Source organism: Saccopteryx leptura, chromosome 2, assembly GCF_036850995.1.
Source record: "Saccopteryx leptura isolate mSacLep1 chromosome 2, mSacLep1_pri_phased_curated, whole genome shotgun sequence".
NCBI lineage: Eukaryota > Metazoa > Chordata > Mammalia > Chiroptera > Emballonuridae > Saccopteryx > Saccopteryx leptura.
In genome coordinates, this window is record NC_089504.1 from 138207565 (window position 1) to 138229258 (window position 21694).

Sequence of the window (21694 nt, forward strand, 5' to 3'; positions counted from 1 at the left end):
CATTGGTTATTTTGTAGCCAACATTTTAGCTCGATGCCTTAACTACCTAGGCCTACATAATGATAATCATGCAATATCACATGTATTTAATAATTAAACATAGGCTACCAGAATATGTAGAAGAAATCTATGCGATTTGTAGGCAAGAGACATTACTTCTGTAGTAGAGACCTAACTGCACTATATGTACAGGGCAAACAAGAAATCTCAAACTTGGAAAAAGCAAGTATGAACTCTCTTCATAAAGTAGGAGCCTGAGCAGTTGCTTCTCATACTCTGTTTCCATGTGGGAGCTTTTGTGTTGGGGTGTTCCTCTGTCCTTTCCTGCTTCTTTCTTTTCCACCCTCTCTTTCTCGGACACCGTCTCGATGAACCAGTATGAAATAATAGCATTGATTTGAAATATGAAAAATTTCTATGATATTTTAGATTTTACTGATTTGAAAGCAGCTATCAGAAAGTCTTAACCTTAGATACGTAATCATCACTTCTCGGCCTTCTGGCTAAGATCAAGTGTAGACACATCATCAGCCCTTTAGATGGGTAGTCAACAGCAGACATGCACGTGTTCATTAGTAAAAGTTGCCTTTGCATTTCACTACATTCAAACAAGTAGGCATTCATTTGTCTGTTATATTTAAAGCCTGTGTTCTTAAGCCTATGCCCAAACCATGTTTTTTTATTAACCCATTTGCTCATTATTAACTCATTCTTTAAAATTTAACAAAATATATTGAGTGTCTACTATGTCGGGCTATTTTCTTGGCTCTTGATAGACTGATATTCAAATAAACCTCTACCCCTGTTATTCAAGAAATTCATAATCTGATATGGGAGGTAGACAGGCAGATAAGTAATGATGTTAATAGATGTTCCTGGAATAACAGAGAAGTTAGGGTAGTTAGGAGAATCCTCCCAGAAAAGCATTAGTCATGAAAGGCAGCAAGAACGTAATAGGGGTGCAGGTGTGGGTCATGAGAAAAGCCTTACAAGAAAGCAGGTCAACTTGTGTAAAGGCCGTGAGCTTGCGACTGGGAACTGGGCAGGACTCGGGAGTGATGGGAAACGAGACTGGGGTGGTGGGCAGGGATCTGAACACAGAGGGCCAGTTGAGTGCGAGCAGACTTTATTCTGTGGGCTTGGTTAAACGTTTTAAGAATAAGACCAGGTCTTCATTATGTAAAATCACGCTAACAGCAAGGGTAGGGATGGATTAGATGCGGCTAACACCTAAGGGAAAGAAGTATGTACAGAGACTAATGAAACGTGCAGGTGCCAGGTGGTGGCAACTCGGGATCAGAACTGTGAGGAATGTGACTGTCTACATGAGTCTGACGTCAGAGAAGTCCAGCTAGACATGAAAGCCAGCATAGCCCGTGCACACACGTGACTGCCTTTGCTCCGTGAATGCTCTCTGAACTTCCTTTCTGAACTGACCACCTCAGTGGGATTTTTTCCCTAAAATATTTTCCTCTGGAGGCTTTTACCTCGGGGTGTGTTTCACTTCCCCAATCACTATACTGTGTTTTTCCACAGGATTCCATTCCTGAAGTAGCAGGAGTGAACAATATTTTGTTGAAATTTGTAGTTTTTTGGGCTTGTGTTTTCTTTTAACGAAGCTTCCACAGAGTTCTTAACCTGGGCATTTCCTGGTGCCAGAGCATGTTGCCCTGAGTTTGGAATCCACCAAAACAAAAATTAATTCAAAGATACTAATCCACAAAATTATCAACGATATTGAAAAATACATATTTATATCTTGCCTCAATGAAATATGCAATTAGATATTGCGTCAGATTTCCCAGGCTTAGGGAATTAGATGCTGCAAGAGTATTTCTCTTACTTGTTCTGGGTTAGTCATGATTTATTTTAGAGTAGAAACAGACAACACCCTCAAATTTCCTCTCATTTCCTTCAATATTTTTCAAATAACGATTTCATTTTTACAGGAAATCTTTTAGTATGCAATGAACTTGAATTGGAATGTGCCTTGTTAACAATGTCATATGACAGATGTGTCTCTTCAGTAGATTCTGTCCGTCTCTGTAATGACAGATTCCTAATTGAAAACTGAAAATTAACAGAAATTTATCTAATGTATTCCCAATGAGTTCTGTGTTTGTTTAGATCAATGCCATATATCCTCCAGTATTGCTGAATGTTTTGATGTTCATCCAGATAACTATATAGTTTTGTACAAAAATAGTTTGAAATTTTAAGATTTTCCCCTTATTTTCTGTTGCAAAGGGTTACGCTATATGTATCTTACATACCAGCGCTATCACTGTGTACAAAAAGAGCACAAAAATTTTGAAGACTTTTCTGATCTCCTGTCTCCTGTAGGTAGAATTAGCTGCTCCCTCCGCCTGTACCCCACAATAGACAACACAGTCAGTGTCCTAAAATCAGATTCCTCTGTAAATCTGGAATCTTCTTTTGAGCAGGAACCCTGCCTCCTCAGTATTTATTTATTTATTTATTTATTTATTTATTTATTTATTTATTTATTTATTTATTCCATGGAGCCCTCATCCTGAGTGCACAGGCCAGTTTTTGCTCCAGTGGAGCCTTGTCTGTGGGAGGGAAAGAGAGAGATAAAGGGAAAGGAGAGGGGGAAGGGTGGAGAAGCAGATGGGCGCCCCTCTTGTGTGCCCTGGCTGGGAATCAAACCTGGGACTTCCACACGCTGGGCAGATGATCTACCACTGAGCCAACCCGCCAGGGCTCCTCCATCATTTAATACCTAGGTCTTGCCCTGTAGTTTGCACACAAGAGATCCTCAAGTTGTTGAATCACTGGTAATCGGTTCAATTTTTCTATAGTGTATGGCTTTATAGTGACTTATCATCTATACATGTAGTTCTTCTGTACAGAAAGAATTATAAATAGTGTATTTCAGATTTTTTTTTTTTTAGTCTTTTTTTTTTTTTTTTTTTTTTGTATTTTTCTGAAGCTGGAAACGGGGAGAGACAGACAGACTCCCACATGCGCCTGACAGGGATCCACCCGGCACGCCCACCAGGGGGGCGACGCTCTGCCCACCAGGAGGTGATGCTCTGCCCCTCTGGGGCGTTGTTCTGTTGCGACCAGAGCCACTCCAGCACCTGGGGCAGAGGCCAAGGAGCCATCCCCAGCGCCCGGGCCATCTTTGCTCCAATGGAGCCTTGGCTGCGGGAGGGGAAGAGAGAGACAGAGAGGAAGGAGAGGGGGAGGGGTGGAGAAGCAGATGGGCGCTTCTCCTGTGTGCCCTGGCCAGGAATTGAACCCAGGACTTCTGCACACCAGGCCGACGCTCTACCACTGAGCCAACCGGCCAGGGCCTTCAGATGTTTTTTTAAAAAAAACATTTCTTACAATCTTGTTTCTTTTTTTAATTAATTTTTTTTTCTATTACAGTTGACACTCAGTATTAGTTTCAGATGCATAGCATAGTGATTAGACATTTATATTCACTGCTCACAAAAATTAGGGGATATTTTATCACTTCACCTTCATTTTGAAACATCCTCTAATTTTTGTGAGCAATATAATTTATGAAGTGATCCCCCAATCAGTCTAGTACCCACCTGGCCCCATACATAGTTATTACAATATTGTTGAGTATATTTCCTATGCTGTACTTCACACAGGTATGGTGTATAATATGGTGATAAAATTACATAACAATTGCATTTGGAAAATTTTCAAGTCAGTTATTCACTAATTATTTAATCCAGGCAGCATATATCATTTTGAACTTTCTTTTTTAAATATATACCCCCAAGTCAAAGCAATTATAAGACAATATCTATTTTAGAGGGCAAAACATCTGCTAATACAAGGTAGAGAAAAAGTTTCCATATAAATAATAGGCTTTCCTTATTTTTTTTCTTATTCCTTTTATATTTGGTTTTACAGTTTTTAAGTATATTTTTCAGTAGATGATTCAAAATTCAAAAGGTTCAAAAAAGTGTACAGGCCTGACCTGTGGTGGCGCAGTGGATAAAGTGTCGACCTGGAATGCTGAGGTCGCCGGTTTGAAACCCTGGGCTTGCCTGGTCAAGGCACATCTCTCTCTCTCTCTCTCTCTCTCCTCTCTAAAATGAATAAATAAATAAAAATTAAAAAAAAAAAGTGTACAAAGAGGAAGTAGCTCTGTCTGCCACAGTTGTGTCCAGCCAACATTTCAGAAACATTCTCCACGTATACAAGAAAATTTATATAAATATATATATACTACAAATATGTATTAATAACCATATTAGCAACCATAAACATTGTTATGCATGCTATGTTTTCCATTTAATATAGCCTAGATTTTTATTTCGATCAGTTCTTATCTTTTTGTTTATTTTTAACCAGAAGTATGGAGAAGGAAGATATACTTGACCCATTTAGAAAAGCTTAAAATGTTTCCATATGTAGAATAGAAATATTTCTTGCCAGATAATAAAATGACAGCTATAAGATGTTTCATGTTTTAGACCAGAGCTATTTGCTAGAAAGATAATGTGATATTTATATATGTCATTCTAAATACTCTGGTAGCTATTTGAGAAAAATGAAAAGAAACAGGTGAACTTAATTTTAACAATGTATTTTATTTAACACATGATATCCATAGTATTACCATTATAACATGCAGTCAGTGGAAGCAATTATTAAGATATTTTACGTTCTGTTCTTCTTATTCAGTCTTTGAAATTCAGTGTGAATTGTGCAGCACATCTCCAGAAATAGCTATATTTCAAGTGCTCAATAGTCTGATTTGGCTAGTGGCTACTGAATTAGACAGTGCAGTTCTAGACCTTACTTACCAATGGTTTTAACTAGTTGAAGACAGAGGCCTCCAGAACGTGGCTAAGACCGATGGGATGTTGAAGAGGCACAGGTGGGTTGAGGCACATGGAAGGCCCAGGAGATTCCAGGCAATAACTACCTTCCTGTCCTGACTCTGCCTGAATGACACTTTCTGGCACACTGAAAAATATTGACAAGCAGAGGGAAAATTGGAAAGACACCATCACGTTTAGGGTTGCTTCCTAAATCATAGCTGCTGCTGCAAACAGACCACCCTCTGCCCCCACATGACAAATTAGTCCACAGTCTGAATTTAAAAACTGCGCATGTTATCCTACCACCTTCTACCTATGCATGTTCCCCACCCTCAAGTCAGAGAGCAGCCTGTTTCTCCCAACCTGCAATCAGTTATTACAGCACCTAACCCTTACTGCTTGCTCCTTTGTGCCTGGGAATCAGGTGTACAGCTGTCTGCCATGGGCATGGCCTTCCCTTTGTATCCCAAAGCCCTCTGTGCAGAGGAGAGTGTTAGTGCTCTCTTCTGGGGGGCTGCTGGGGCCTCTCCCTCACCGTGTTCCAGGGGAAATGGCCGTTAGCGTCTTCTGTGCTGTGCTCACTGTTTAATCCAATCTGCTCACCATGTTCCAGGGGAAATGGCCGTCAGCGTCTTCTGTGCCGTGCTCACTGTTTAATCCAGTCTGCTCGCACTAGCCTATCATATTCTACTGTTTGCTCTTCCTGTAACTACATAATAACCTCTATTGTAAGAAACCGTCTGATTATAAGCATTTCCTGGATTGTTATATTCAGACTGCAGCTTTGAGAAAGCCACAATAGGTACCCAGTGGAGCCAATCTCTAGGTTAAGAGCCATAGGCTCTCCTTTACCTATATAGGGTATATGGACAGTTAGAGTGAAGCAATGCTGAGGGACCTTCTCCAACCCTGATACTCTCTGATTCTGTGAATACAATTTTTTTCTCCATGATTGGGGCTGGAGCTCATTGTGTACGATCCATGTTTCTAAACAGAACTATATTAAAATATCAGCATCATATAGTATACCTTCCATCAAGGAAAAAGAAAAACCGCCCTGGCTGGATGGCTCAGTGGTAGAGCGTTGGCCTGGCATGCAGGAGTCCCGGGTTTGATTCCTGGCCAGGGCACACAGGAGAAGCGCCTATCTGCTTCTCCACCCCTCCCCCTCTCCTTCCTCTCTGCTTCTCTCTTCCTCTCCCACAGCCAAGGCTCCATTGGAGCAAAGTTGGCCCGGGCGCTGAGGATGGCTCTATGGCTTCTGCCTCAGGCGCTAGAATGGCTCTGGTTGCAACAGAGCAACACTCCAGATAGGCAGAGCATCGCCCCCTGGTGGGCATGCCAGGTGGATCCCGGTCGGGCACATGCGGAAGTCCATCTGACTGCCTCCCCGTTTCCAACTTCAGAAAAATCCAAAAAAAAAAAAAAAAAAGAAAAAAGAAAAGAAAAGAAAAACCCTGTTCTCTAACATTTTGGGGACAATTTAAAATATATATGTGTTATAGACTGACTATATACAAGGCAGGAAATTGCAATATTCCCAGTTAACGCTGAAGCCCAGCTGCCCCTGGACTTCAGTTTCTAAACCTATATGTGTTTTGTTACACTGCATATGAGCCCACTGATTTAATTAAGAAGTCTAGCCAACCTTTTTGGTACCCTTCAACATGGCAGCCAGGCATACTCTTCCGAGCGTTAATAAACAGCTTGGAGAACAGGCCTTTCTATGCACTGGCCCTGGGTTCAGCACCTCTGCTGAGCTCAGAGCAAGTTGGGCAGGGCCTGAAGGAGCAGTCTGAGTTCCTGCTGTGAGCGTGGTGCAAATGACTGGTAGTTCTCTTGCTTGTGGGAAGCCTACGCTTGCTACTAACTATTCCTTTGTTTTAAAGACATAATGAAAATGTAGTTTCATAGCACTCACACCTACTTAAAGTGACCTTGTCATTAATCATCCAGGAAAGATTCACAGGGCGCGGTCTCATTATACAGCAGTGCAGCACCCCACTGGTTCTCGTGTGCACAGCTGACTGTCCTGTCTTCCACACAGCCCTCTCTTTAGTCATCTTTTAACTCTTGTTTGGTTGTCTTGGCTGTTTGTCCAGTGTAGTTGTTAGGCCTGAAAGGTATGGGAGGAAAAGCACAACTTACAATGGTTGACTCTACTCCTTTCTATTTACTTAAAAAATAAGTCAAGTCACCTGACCAGGTGGTGGCACAGTGGTGCAGAGGATAGAGTGTCAGATTGGGACGCGGAGGACTCAGGTTTGAGACCCCGAGGTCGCCACCTTGAGCGTGGGTTCATCTAGTTTGAGCAAAGCTTGGACCCAAGGTCACTGGCTTGAGCAAGGGGTTACTCGGTCTGTTGTAGCCCCTGGGTCAAGGCACATATGAGAAAGCAATCAATGAACAACTAAAGTGCTGCAACGAAAAATTGATGCTTCTTATCTCTCTATCTCTCTCCCTTTCTGTCTGTCTATCCATCCTTATCTATCCGTCTCTCTGACTCTGTCTCTGTCAAAAAAAAAAAAAAGTAAAGTCATAAAGATATCACATACCCATTGATTTTGTTGTCCTTTAAGCCAAAAAGAAAAACAGTCATTGATATACTCTCAATATCACAAACTTCAAGTTTTCCTGACCTGTACATGTAAATGCCAGTGTGTTTTGGCTTTCCACCTTGCTGGACTCCTGGCTCTTCGTTTTCTGTTACGATGCTTAGGCTGCTGATGGCACTTCAGTGTGTCCAGTCCTCAGATCACATCTCCTTCACAGGGGCTGCTTCTTAAACTGGCCTCTCAGGTAATTCGCCTAAGACCGCGAATGTTCCTGTTTTATTTTTTTTAGCATTTTAAAAAATATTTTATTTTTATTCATTTTAGAGAGGAGAAGAGAGAGAAAGAGAGAGTGAGAAGCAGGGGAGGAGCAGGAAGCATCAATTCCCATATGTGCCTTGACCTGGCAAGCCCGGGGTTTTGAACCGGCAACCTCAGCATTTCAGGTCAACGCTTTATCTGCTGCGGCTCCACAGGTCAGGCGCAGATGTTCTTGAAAGGTAGACTAGATTAGACTGCTACTCTCATAATAATTATTTAAAAGAAACAACTTCTGCAGTTTCAAGTATTTGCATTAAAGACATATAAAAATATGTATATTTACATATTTTGCAGGCTAACGGTTTAGAACAGGACTGTCATTTTAACTCACCTTACTTTGACTGGATATAAAATTGATACTTTTTTTTTAGTTGAAGGAAAGATACACTTTGCTCATATTGTGAACTTTTTTTGCCAGTCTGATCCTGTTCATCTAATCCATTTTTTTTGTTCTAAACTGAGCTTCACCTGTTAATTCTTTGTTGCATCTAATATTATGTCTTACTAACAGCTGAAAATCAGTGTATGATCAGTTTGAATCATGAAGACTGACAGCATTAGAAATTTAGAGTAGACAGGGGTACCATTTGCTCTGATCAAATGTTACCCACGTCCCTGACAGACATACATCCCAATGAGGACGTTGTTTAGTTCATCTTAAATATTTATACATACTTCTGGCTTTCCAGGCAGTCCTGGCTGCACCTCTATTCATAGGATCCTTTGAAAGAACAAGTATAATGTAGTCATTTAGTCTCAGTAGGTATTTATAGAGTAAGCCATCATGTGGTGACAGTAGAATCAGTTAAACATAAATTTTTTTCTCTTTTTATGCACTACTTGACATCAAGCAAAACGAGGTAAGTTGGCTGTAAACCTGTAGGTGAATCTTACTTTCTTTAATAAATTTATTGCTTCAGTTAAATTTCTATAAATCAAATGTTTTTACTTTAGGAAGTTTATTGTAAATATTCTTTTCTTGAAAAATGAATAAGCCTCTTCTGTAAATATGGATTTTAAAAATATTTAATGTTTAACCATATTGCTTTTCCTTTAGCTGAGATATGCTGATGGTTTAATTTGCTTATGAGGGCATTGTACATTTTGAAACACTTGGTTTAGTTTGTGGGTTTTTGAATTGTTTTCCCCCAAAAATGTGGGTTACATGTGATAAACATTGCTTATTTTCTTTAAAAATTTTTAAATAAATAAATAAACAAGGAAAAACTGACATTATTGAAAGCCTGTACGTTTCAGATCTATGGCTTTGTAAAAGAGGCCGTCCTGAACCTCTCAGGATATTTTCTAGCATTGATTTTTTTTTGAAAAATGACAAAAAATAATGCAAGAAATATTAAATAAGAAAATCAAACACATTTCACTGAGTGGTGTTTCATATATTTTTCTTGTTTGGGATATATTTTTACAATTGATCTTTTTAGTGGGTTTTTGGGTGTAGTTTGTTAAACTTAATTATCTTTTGTTTCTCTTTGATGGTGAATTAATTCTAACATTTCAAAGGTATAAGGTGGTCTTTACCTGATACATGCTATTATTATTGACTTTGCTAAATTGAGAACAGACTACTGTACGACCTTGAGTTAACTCTGTGCCAGCTGACATTGTTCTTGGGAAGGTCCTTTCTGAACACAAGGTTATTTTCTAATAGGTGTTTAATTGGTGTAAAAATCTGGCAGTAAAATGTACTTTTACCTCTTGGTGCCACTGCGTTTAATCACCCCCTCCCCCTTCACCTTCTGTGCCTTTCCTGCCATTGGCTCTTGGTCACACAAATGCTCATGGTTTAATTGTAAGTTGTTCAGAAGCAGAAAGTTGACTCTACTGCAGGGCATTTTTATATTTCTCTTCTGCAAGATTTGAAATAAAAATAGATCATGAATATCGCTTTGTTTTATCAGCTAGTCCTATGATATTCATGAGGACAGCAAATGGAAAGCTGGGTGAAAGTTTTTGTCAACAATCACTGAAAAGTCTAAAAATGTTCCCTCTCCTTAGCAAGTTATACTTTGATTCTACGTTGTTGAAGACAGTGTTAATGCTTGTCACCAAAGTGTGATAAACTATATATAGTTGTCATTATATAAAGTCAGAGCCAGATGTTTTTAAAGATTTGTCAGTCATATTTTTGCATTGTCTAGACTGAATTTTTTATGTGTTTTAACAAGTCTATCTTTATTGTCCTCTAGAAATATTTAATGAATAATAATTGCTTCTGATTACCAAGGCTATAAACATATAATGGAATTTGCTGTGTTAAACACTGATGTAAATAAAGTTAAGGCTGAACCAGATAGAAGGTGACAGAAGACAATTTAACTTTGCGGGAGGGGTATACAGCACAATCAAATGTCAAAATAATCTAGAGATATTTTCTCTCAACATATGTACCCTGATTTATCAATGTCACTGCATTAAATTTAATAAAAAAATAAAAATAAATAAATAAAGTTAAGGCTGAAGTGGCTGGTGACATAAATGAGCAGATTACACCCCTGAGTGGTTGGAAATTATGCTGTTATCTGTGGGTACTTTCTGAGAAACTAATGTTTAATAGGATATGTGATATGTTTGGCAAGAAGAGATGAGATAGCCAACTCTGTGTGTTTGATTATAAAATGCTAAGAATTGTTCACAGCTGTCCATTCCTATTAGTGCACCATTAAATTCATCATTAGGTTTTGGAAAATATTTTAACTTTTCCTAACTGCTGTATATATTTTTATAAATGTTTCTATCTCGTTTCTCTTTGTTATTTTTTTTATATATATATAACGTTTCTACCTTACGGTTTTTTTAGTTTTTTGAAATTCTCTACTTTCTATGTTGTTTTTAATTTATATGTATAGACATCCAGGGACTACTTAATTGTTCAAGTTGTTACTTCTAGGGAGTGTATTTTGGTGCTTCTTTCTATTAACTTTGCTGTTAATTACTAACACACTATTAATCATTCTGTAGATTTAGTGAGGAATAATTTAGTATTGATGTCATTGGGCACACTTTAAATAATGGCACTTAAAATGTTATTTTTAAGATGTATCCATCAAAGTCTTACAGTTATCAAAGAATAATAATAACTAACTGCCTGATAACACTAAATAACCTTTAAAATCTTTTATCAGATAGTATTTCCTCTTTCTCATTTCTGTTGTTAGAAAGATGTGGTTTTGACGACACGACTGTCTGCATAGTAAACTCTCTGTTTTTCAAGTGGATCCATCAGACAATGTCATTAACAAAGTACTAATAAAGAAACAAATCCAAAAATCTTTTTCGGGAAGTGAAGTCAGTATATTAGCAAGTATTATGCACCTCGTGCAAATTCTCCGAGCAAACTACTGTGGGGAAACGAAAAACTACAAGGATTAGGAGGCAAGGCCCTCTCTTGCCCTCAACCGCGAAGCCTGGCTGAGGAAATTAGGTAAACTGCACGGAAAGCAGTGGTCACCAGCTGTACACAGGAAATGCTGGAGGAGACGAGATAGTGCTGAAGGAGCTTAGGGGAAGCAGACACTTCCTTCTTGAGTGGTCAGGAATACAGACGAAAACTTATTAGTCAGAGAGAAGAGAGAGCATTGCAGAAGAATATAATGTTAGGAGCAAAGACTTATTGAAATAATATCATCGTATAGTTTTTATGGAGCCTTTTAAATTTTCATTGTGAATGGTATTTATTTTTTTTCCTTTTTATTGAATTTACTGGGGTTTATGTTGTTTCTTTAAGCTAAAAACCTAAGGTCATCTGACTCTTCCTTTTGGTCCCTCATGTCTAATCGACGACCATTCCTGTCAATGGGCCCCAGGCTGCGTGCCTGTACAAACGTCTTTCACCTGATCTCTGCAAGGCCAGTGTTTATGTCCTTACTTAACAGATAGAAAAACTGTGACTCAATGGTAAAATTACTTCCTCAGTGCCCCTCAGCTACTGGTTGGTGGAGCAGGGATCTAGGCATGGAGCTCTCTCTTATGCACTCTGATTCTCTTGCTGAAATGAGGGAAGTTGAAGAGCACAAAGGAGAATGAAGAAGAAAGGCAAAGAGACAGGAAATTACTGCAGACGCATCATTGGCAAATAGAAGAAAATTATTGTGAGGTACCTATTATTATCTATTCCCATAGATTGTTGTGTTGAAAACCCTCACATAAGAAGTATGTCAGTGACTATGGGGAGCACCTTTGTGCTATTATGCACAAATGTTCAGAATTCCTGAGTTTGGAAGACTTTTTTTTTTTTTTTTTTTTTTTGTATTTTTCTGAAGCTGGAAACGGGGAGAGACAGTCAGACAGACTCCCGCATGTGCCCGACCCGGATCCACCCGGCACACCCACCAGGGGGCGATGCTCTGCCCCTCCGGGGCGTCGCTCTGCCGAGACCAGAGCTACTCTAGCGCCTGGGGCATAGGCCAAGGAGCCATCCCCAGCGCCTGGGCCATCCCTGCTCCAATGGAGCTTTGGCTGTGGGAGGGGAAGAGAGAGACAGAGAGGAAGGAGGGGGGGTGGAGGAGCAAATGGGCGCTTCTCCTATATGCCCTGGCTGGGAATCGAACCAGGGCACATAGGAGACGCTCTACCGCTGAGCCAACCGGCCAGGGCCAGGAGACTTTAAAAAAAAAAAAAAAAGGCCTAACCTGTGGTGGAGCAGTGGATAAAGGGTCGATATGGAACACTGAGGTCGCTGGTTTGAAACCCCAGGCTTGCCCGGTCAAGGCACATATGGGAGTTGATGCTTTCTGCTCCTCCCCCTCTTCTCTCTCTCTCTCTCTCTCTCTCTCTCTCTCTCTCTCTTTCTCCCCCTCTCCCTCTTCCTTCTCTAAAATGAGTTTAAAAAACCCAGTCAGGGCACATAACAGGAACAGATCAATGTTCCTCTCTCTCATTCTCTCTTTCTCTCCCTTATTCTCTCTCTCAAATTGATGAAATAAACATTAATAAATGAATTAATGGTTGTGCAATTTTTTTTGTCTTCAGGGCACAGTGCAGAAAAATTTATACTTTCTACTAACACAATTATTCAAATTTGACATCCTATCGATTTAGTTTTCCCTAGCACCACTACTTAGACCACTTCTACATCTTCCTACAATGCTTTTTGCTAAGAAATTAAGATGGAGATTTTCATTTAGAATTTGTGTTCTGTTCTTCTGTTTATCTTTTCCTTCACGTTCCCTTGAATTAAAACATATTTATCTATTTCAATCCATGGACTGTTTAGGTTTTTTTGTTTTTGTTTGTTTGATTGATTGATTGATTTTTAGGACTACTTAGGTTTTGGAAGAATTCAAGAGAAGTTTAGCTATTCTTGTTTTATTGAGATTAAAGAGGTACTATTGGCAGAGTGAGAGAGAGTAATAACTGCTTTCACTTTGGATCAAGTATAAAGGCTCTGTATTAGGCTGAGGGGCTTAAGCAGCAAACATTTATTTTCTCCCAGTTCTACAGGCTAGAAGTCCAAGATCAAGGTGTAGGCAGGTTTGGTCTCTTTGTACACAGGCTGCCTTCTAATGGCCTTTTGTTGGTGTGTACGCACCCCTGGGTCTCTGTGTCCTAAATCTCCAGTCTCTTCTGCTTATAAGAACATCAGTCATATTGGATTAGGGCTTAGCCTACCTCAATTATGTCTTCAAAGGTCCTATCTCCAAACATAGTCATATTCTTAGGAACTAGGGTAGTATTTCAACATAAGATTTGAGGGGGGCACACAGTCAGTCTATAGCAGGCTGTATAGGGCATCCTAGTGGATGGGCACGGGGTGGTCAGTCAGAAACCTGGGCTCAGGTTCTCACTCTGAACCTCTCTCTATGGGTCCTCAGAAAATCTTTTTTTTTTTTTTTTTTTTTGGTGACAGAGACAGAGACAGACAAGTCAGGAAGGGAGAGAGATGAGAAGCATCAAGTCTTTGTTGTGGCACCTTAGTTGTTCATTTTATTGCTTTCTCATATGTGCCTTGACCGGGGGGCTCCAGCAGAGCGAGTGACCCTTTGCTCAAGCCAATGACCCTGAGCTCAAGCCAGATGAGCCAGCACTCAAGGCACCAACCTTGGAGTTTCAAACCTAGGTCCTCTGTGTCCCAGTCTGATGCTCTACCTGCTGCGACACCACCTGGTCAGGCTCATTTAATTCTTCTGATGCTCAGTGTTCTACTCTATAAAACGGGCATTATGACATCCAAACTCAGTTGAATATTCTGAACACTAAAAAGCTTTTGTGTCCTGGCCGGTTTGCTCAGTGGTAGAGCGTCGGCCTGGCGTGCAAAAGTCCCGGGTTCGATTACCGGCCAGGGCACACAGGAGAAGCGCCCATCTGCTTCTCCACCCCTCCCCCTCTCCTTCCTCTCTGTCTCTCTCTTCCCCTCCCGCAGCGAGGCTCCATTGGAGCAAAGATGGCCCGGGCGCTGGGGATGGCTCCTTGGCCTCTGCCCCAGGCGCTAGAGTGGCTCTGGTCGCAACAGAGCGTCGCCCCCTGGTGGGCGTGCCGGGTGGATCCCGGTCGGGCGCATGCGGGAGTCTGTCTGACTGTCTCTCCCTGTTTCCAGCTTCAGAAAAATACAAAAATACAAAAAAAAAAAAAGCTTCTGTTCATTTATAAAACACCATATAGGAAATGATCGTGCATAAATTTCTTAGTCTTCCTAAGCCTCAGTTTCTTATCTATAAAATAAGAACAAAACCTGTTTCTCTGAGTTTTTGTAAGGGTGAAAGAACTGTTGCATGCAAAATGCTTATAGCCTAGTGTTCACATATATACAGTGCTCAAGAAATATTCCATGCTACTATTACTACTTTTCATCCTTTCCTCCTTCTTCTACATTCTTTTTGCATGCTCTTCCTTTTCTGTGTGTACAAAAATCTCAACTAGAGAATACTTTGAAAGGACAAGACCAGGTTTTCAGAAAGAAGAAAGAAAGATATATATGAACATAAAAAAGGATGTCTCTGTGCTGTGATCACTAACTATGGAGTTATCTTAGAACAATCTAAAATGATTCTGTCAATTATTAATGTAATAACTTTTATAATTAAACATTCTTTTCTACTATTAATCATTTGCCCTATTCCAACAGTCCTAATGAATAAGTGACTGTTGCCTCCAAATAGGTAAGATTTTTGTTCCAAAGTGATATTTATTTGAAAATAATAGTGATATATTCTATAACAGCAGTTGTTCAAGTTGGTAGATCTAATTATTAAACCTGTCTTTCTTTACCAGTGTTGGAAACAGTACATCAAGTTATCAAAGATATAAACTGTCTCACCAAAAGGCGTGTTTGCTCTTGGTATCATGAATTTTAATTTTTCCTGCCAATATCTGAGTTGCCATTTTCAAAACAAAAAAGGGAAACATATATCCTTTTCTGTCTCACTTTTTTGTTGGAGGAAAAATGCTAAAAAACCATGGCCTCACGGAAGACAAAGAGAGAAGTCCCACAGAAACATAGAATATGAAAGTGAAAAGAGGAATTTCTAGGTATGTCAGAAGGGGAAATTAAATTTTATACAATATGAAAGAAAATAGTTTCTCTATAAACTTGACCTATAAACTTGAGGCTGATCCTCAGTAGTTTTCTAGAAATTCGTGGGTTTTATATGCTCACTATAAAGTAGGGATTACTAAAAACCAACATGATGAGTTCATCAAGAATGACTTATAGCCTGACCGGTGGTAGCACAGTAGATAGAATGCTGACCTGGGACACTGGGGTACCAGGTTCAAAACCCCAAGGTCCCAGCCTGAGTGTGTGCTCATTGGGCTTGAGTGCAGGGTTTCTGAGCATTGGATCATCGACATGATCCAAGGGGTCACTGGCTCAGCTGGAGCCCCTCGTTCAAGGCATGTTGGAGAAGCAATCAATGAACAACTGAAGTGCCACAACTATGCATCTCCCTCTCTTCCTGCCTTCCTGTCCTGATCTCTCTCTCTCTCTCTCTTAAAAAAAACTTATGATAGACTTACCTTTATCTGTAGCTCCTAAGACCAGGGAAAGTGCTACATAATTTATCTGAATTTTGGCAAACAACTAACCAGATATTTTATAATATTTTTTACACAAAGTAGAAAAATTTGAGAGGATAATATAATTGTTTGGATTCATAACTGGTTGAATGGACATGTTCAAAGCTTCCAGATTCCTGATTGATATTTGTAAAATACTGTCTCTGCTTAGCCTGGCCATATCAAGGTCACGGTTATCACATTTTCTGATTTGAAAGAGAAATAAAAGGGAGAGGAGGTTAATATTGCTGGATGACAGAATCTGATCTAGAAGATGTTTCAGGTAGGAAAAGGTGAAACTTTTATTAGAGATGAACATAAAACTAAAATGATAGAAAATATTCCATTGGAACTCCAGACACCACAAGTACAGGTTGGAGGAAGCTTGACTTGAGGGCACCGTCTGTAAACAAAGCAAGCTCATGGGGAGCAGCAGTGTGGCGTGGCTGCCCGGCAATGCCACGCAGGCTTCTGCTCATTTCCTAGAGTCAGGATGTCTCAGCGAAGCCAAACTGCCACTCCACTCTGCCCATCACATCTCATCACACATGACTTCCTTTCTGAGCACCTCGGTGTTAGAAGGCCATGCACAAACTGGTCAGGAAGCAGAGGAGAGTGAGGGAAGTTGAAATCATGTCTTATGAGTAAGAACTTGGCCTGAGAAAAACTCAAGGGACCGGGATAGTTTTCATGGGAACGTGTGTAGCACCTGGAGGAGTTTATGGTCACGAGGGAAGGAGATATGATAATGGAAAATAAGATCTCATGAAAGGGTAGAAATTCATTAGTTCTCAAGTCAGGAAAGCCAGGGGTTGGGTGCAGGCCATTTTGTAAGAGACTGTGTGCCACCAAGAGTTGCTGCTCTGCCTCCACCGAGCATCTGAGCACCGAGGATGCCATCCCTGCAGCCCACCCCCCGTCCTGGCTGGATGTGGTTTCCACAGATTAGCCTCCATCCACACTGTCCTCACCAACCCCACCACTCTCATCTGAGCCAAGCGTGGTGTCAAAACATGGAGGTGTCCCCCGCCTCCTTCCACAGGAGCCTCGCCCCTCCCCCACCCCAGATGTGGACTTCCAAAGGCATTGATTAATTTTATAAATTGCATTGAAAAGTTTAAAAATAGTAGAAGCCTGCCTGACCAGGTGGTGGCGCAGTGAATAGAGTGTCGGACTGGGATGCAGAGGACCCAGGTTTGAGACTCCGAGGTCGCCAGCTTGAGCGTAGGCTCATCAGGTTTGAGCAAGGCTCACCAGCTTGGACCCAAGGTCGCTGGCTCGAGCAAGGGGTTACTTGGTCTGCTGTAGCCCCACGGTCAAGGCACATATGATAAAGCAATTAATGAACAACTAAGGAACCACGATGAAGAATTGATGTTTCTCATCTCCCTTCCTGTCTGACTGCCCCTCTCTCTGACTCTCTCTGTCTCTGCCGCACACACACACACACACACACGCACACACATACACATACACAAATTAAAAAATAGTAGAAGCCCGAGGAGAGACCATATGACAAGACTTGCCCTGCCAAGGAAATTTCTTCATTCCAGCCGCCTCTTGATAGAAGCCGGAATCTATCTCATTCCTACACCCTTCATCGTGCTTCGTGTTTTCGAGGTAATTGGTTGCTTCCACATTACTATGCAACTGTGTGGTGAAATTCTTATGTTTCCTTGATTCTCTGACCCAGGGATTTTCTAGAGGTAGCTGTGTCAATTGGAGAGACCGCTGGAGTAGTGACTAGACACGAGGCCTTGGTGTCAGAACAGCCTGCAGTCAGGTCCTCGATCCGCCACTCCCCAGCTGGGTGACTTTGGGCACGTAATGTCCTGTATGTGGTGATCTGAATTAATTCAATCAGTGAAGGTTTGTGGACCTAAGCTCCGTATTTGCTTCTGGTAGGAAAGGCCATGAAAAAAGTTAAAGGAAAAAAAAAAACTGGTCTCAGGATATATGAGATTTTGATGTAGTACCACATACCAAAAGTACTTATTTTCTTCCTGATAGGAAGAGTAAAAATAAGAACTCCAGAGTGTCTAATTCCAGACAGATAACTGTCTGGAACAGATCATACAAAGGCCCTAGAAGAAATACTTCATGATAATTCAGCAAATAATTATTTTCCTTTGTTCTTATTCTTTTATATCTTTCTTTCTACTTGAGGCCTTTATTTATGGAGGAATATCATACAAGGATACTCTTCAGGTGTCATTAAAACAGACCTCTAGGTGCTTTAAGCAATAATATCCTTTATTTTTCTCTGCTCTTATGGTATTAACAATCTCTTGAGTGTGCATTTCTCAGGCCAGTGACCTTATTATGTAAACCTACAATGTTATTTAATTTTGTTCTGAATATATCAAGTAAACACTAATTTTATAAAATAATTACTATGAGTAGAGACCATAAACAGTTTAGGTGTACAGCATATATGTTACAACCTCTAGGAAGCAGCCCGTGACCACTCAGGTTTAATGTATTGTTTCTGCTCTGAGATCCCCAACTTCCCTATCGTGGGAAGCAATGCAGTGATGTATCTTTAAGTTTCATTCAGCTCTTGCATCGTACCATCCTAGATTCAAATCTCAGCTCTCTCTCTCAGTGGACTTTGGCAAATTACTTAACCTAAGTCCCTCTTTCTACATCCATAGATTGGGAATAATAACACAGGGTTAAAGGACAGCATGTATGTTAAGTACCTGCAATGTGACAGGCACATGGTAATCAATAAGTGTGAGGTGCTATCATTATCATCATTATCATCATCATCATGACACTTTTTTTCCCTTTTTTTTAATTCAGTGAGAGAAGGGGAGGCAGAGAAATAGACTCCCGCATGCACTCTGACCGGGATCTGGGGCATTGTTCCATTGCTCAGCAACCGAGTTCTTCTTAGCACCTGAGGCGGAGGTCATGGAACCATCCTCAGTGCCTGGGGCCAACTCGTTCCAATCGAGCTATGGCTGCAGGAGTGGGGAAGAGAGAGAAGCAAGAGGGGTAGGGGTGGAGAAGTAGATGGGCACTTCTCTTGTGTGCCCTGTCCAGGAATCGAACCTAGGACATCCACACATCGGGTCAATGCTCTACCACTGAGCCAACCGGCCAAAACCATGATGACACTATTCAATAATAGCTTGTTGAATGTGCTTGTCTTCTCAATTGACCAGGGACCAAATCTTCTCTGTGTTCCTTTTATTCCCACCTCCAAACATAGTTTCAGACACATAATAGGAGTTTAGTAACTTGATTATTGAATGGTTCATATGAATTTTGGTGACCCAGATAACAGCATTGACTGCTGGGGTTCTGCAGTGCCTCCTCCTTAAGATACTTAATTTTCATCTTTTATGCCCTCAAAGGCAATGAGAGAGGCCTACTTCCTTCAAGAGTGAGTTTACCAGCTTCTACACAGAGAGGTGAGATCGTGTAAAGCCCAGAGCATCTCACAACTGGAAGGAATCTTCTCAATCTCCCAACCCACCTTTTAATTTTACGAAGTACACGCTAATACGTATGGGTGGTTCAACTAGGTTAGACATGCACGTGATCGGAGGACTACAGATCTGAGAAGAATTTAGAAGACAGTTGAGTTGGAGCAACACAGCTATTTTCTAAATTTTTTTTTTCATCTATCACCATCTTATTTATGGAATTTGCTTTTTACTCTTTAAGCATAACACTTAGCTTACTACTTATAAATAGTAAATGCAAAAAAAATAATAATAATTAGCCTGACCTGTGGTGGCACAGTGGATAAAGCGTCGACCTAGAATGCTGTGGTCGCTGGTTCGAAACCCTGGGCTTGCCTGGTCAAGGCACATATGGGAGTTGATGCTTCCTGCTCCTAACCCCGTCCTCTCCCTCTATAAATGAATAAAAATTAAAATAATAATAATAATAATAATTAGCCAGAGGTGGTGTTACTTCTAAAGAAGGAAAAACTGATATTCACTACAAACGTAAGGAATATCCACTTCATTTAAACAATTGATTAAGGTGGTACATTATAGTCTTGCTCACCTACTTTCTAATTTTAAACACAGGGTTAAAGCTTATTTCAAATGAATAATCTGTGACCGCATTGGCAAAAAAATAAAGTCTAATATAAGTGAGAAATGGAAAAAAATTTAAACTTTTAAAAGTCTAGTTCTGAGGCTTTCCATTTTACCTAAGCTGAAACTTTGCAACAGAAGAGCTTTATTTACACCGCCCCCCTCCCCTGTAAAGCATAAGGCCAGACTCCCCTGTGTTTTTCCCAAGTGTTCATGTTCATTTGTATTCATTGCATTTACACAAATACACCATAGGAGGGCAGCACACACCAGGCCGTATCAGAATCCTCTAAATCAGTCCAACACATTCCTAAATTATCATTTAGATAGAAAAGCCATTGGAAAAGATAAAAGGAGCATAAAGGAATTTACCCTTTAAGACTCTGAGTTTCTACAAAAGAGAATCATTGAGCTAATCAAGCTGCAAAATGGGAAAACAGAAGTAAAGGGGAAAAAGCCTACTACAATATTTCCCACAGCCGAGAAAACAGAAGTATTGGTTACATTTGAAGGACTTTTGCTAAGTGTGCAATCTGAAGATCAGATACGAAAGGAGGATCAGATCTTGTTCCTGTTAGTAAGCAATAATTAATAAATTAACTTTCCAACTAAGACCACCTTGTAAGTGAGTCCTTTCAGTAATGATGGTCTCCTAAATGAGCTCAGAGGAAGTCTGCCTTACATTGTGTGTCCTTTGCATCAAGACAGCTGTAGTGTATTTTTAATGCCTTAGGTCTGGGGTGGGGAAACTTTTTGGCTGAGAGAGCCATGAACGCCACATATTTTAAAATGTAATTCCATGAGAGCCATACAAAGACCCGTGTACGTTACGCATTATCTAATAAAAATTTGGTGTTGTTCAGAGGACAGCTGTGATTGGCTCCAGCCACCCACAACCATGAACATGAGCAGTAGGAAATAAATGGATTGTAATACATGAGAATGTTTTATATTTTTAACGTTATTAATTTTTTTATTAAAGATTTGTCTGTGAGCCAGATGCAGCCATCAAAAGAGCCACATCTGGCTCACGAGCCATAGGTTCCCAACCCGTCTTATATAAAAGCATTAGCAATTTTCATGAATTTTGGTATTCTGGAATTGTATCATCAGGTTTTGTTATAATAAAGAATATACTCACTTTTGAACAAGTGATACTTAAAACACCTGCTTTGGAATATAGATTTTTATACAGCCTCCTCAATTCAGGACTATAAATCCATAATATGTGATCATTTGGCTTAAATATTATCCACATAGCAGAGAAGCGGTATGCTAAGCAAAAATATGATCTAAGCATGACTTTTACTAGCTAGCACTGATGTTAACTTAGTGTGAGTCAAGTATCACTTAAAAATGGCAAAAATAAAGCAAAAGTGGATTTCCCATTCAGGTTAGCTTTCTCCATCGGTACAAGTTACTAACAATTTACTACAGAGTAAACTGTCTAACATTTCTGCTAACAGTCCTTTCTTATGATATATAAAACCAATCTGAAAACTGTAAAGATGATGTTCTTCTCTGACATCCTTCTATTAATCATGGAAAAGACTGTATTGCATGGTTTTCTAAATGTACTTATGGGATTGATAATATGCCCATGTGTCCTGACAATAAAACCAGTTATCTGAATATATTCCATTTTAGAATAGCAGATCTAAGTGCTAACTACCATCATGTTCAAGTTCAGAACTTGATAATTTTTCATTACATTAATAGACCCTTTATTTTTAGATGTATCCAAATACCAAATACAAATGTCCTGATGTACTTGAGTAATCCCGCTACTAATTTTCTCACTAATTTTCTAATACAATGTTTAAGATAAAACGTCTTGTCTCTTCTATTGGCATGATTGGGAGGGGGTCAGGGAGCTTAATCCAGATATTTCTGTGTGAATACACATTCCTCACTAAATCTCTCAGGCAGCTGCTTTAGTTAC

At 40.1% G+C, this 21694-nt stretch overlaps 1 protein-coding gene across 5 annotated transcripts in view; it reads left to right on the forward strand.

Annotated features, from left to right (window-relative positions):
- Positions 1–21694, forward strand: part of BICD1 (BICD cargo adaptor 1) — a 233090-nt gene that overhangs the window by 200458 nt on the left and 10938 nt on the right. The window lies entirely within an intron of this gene.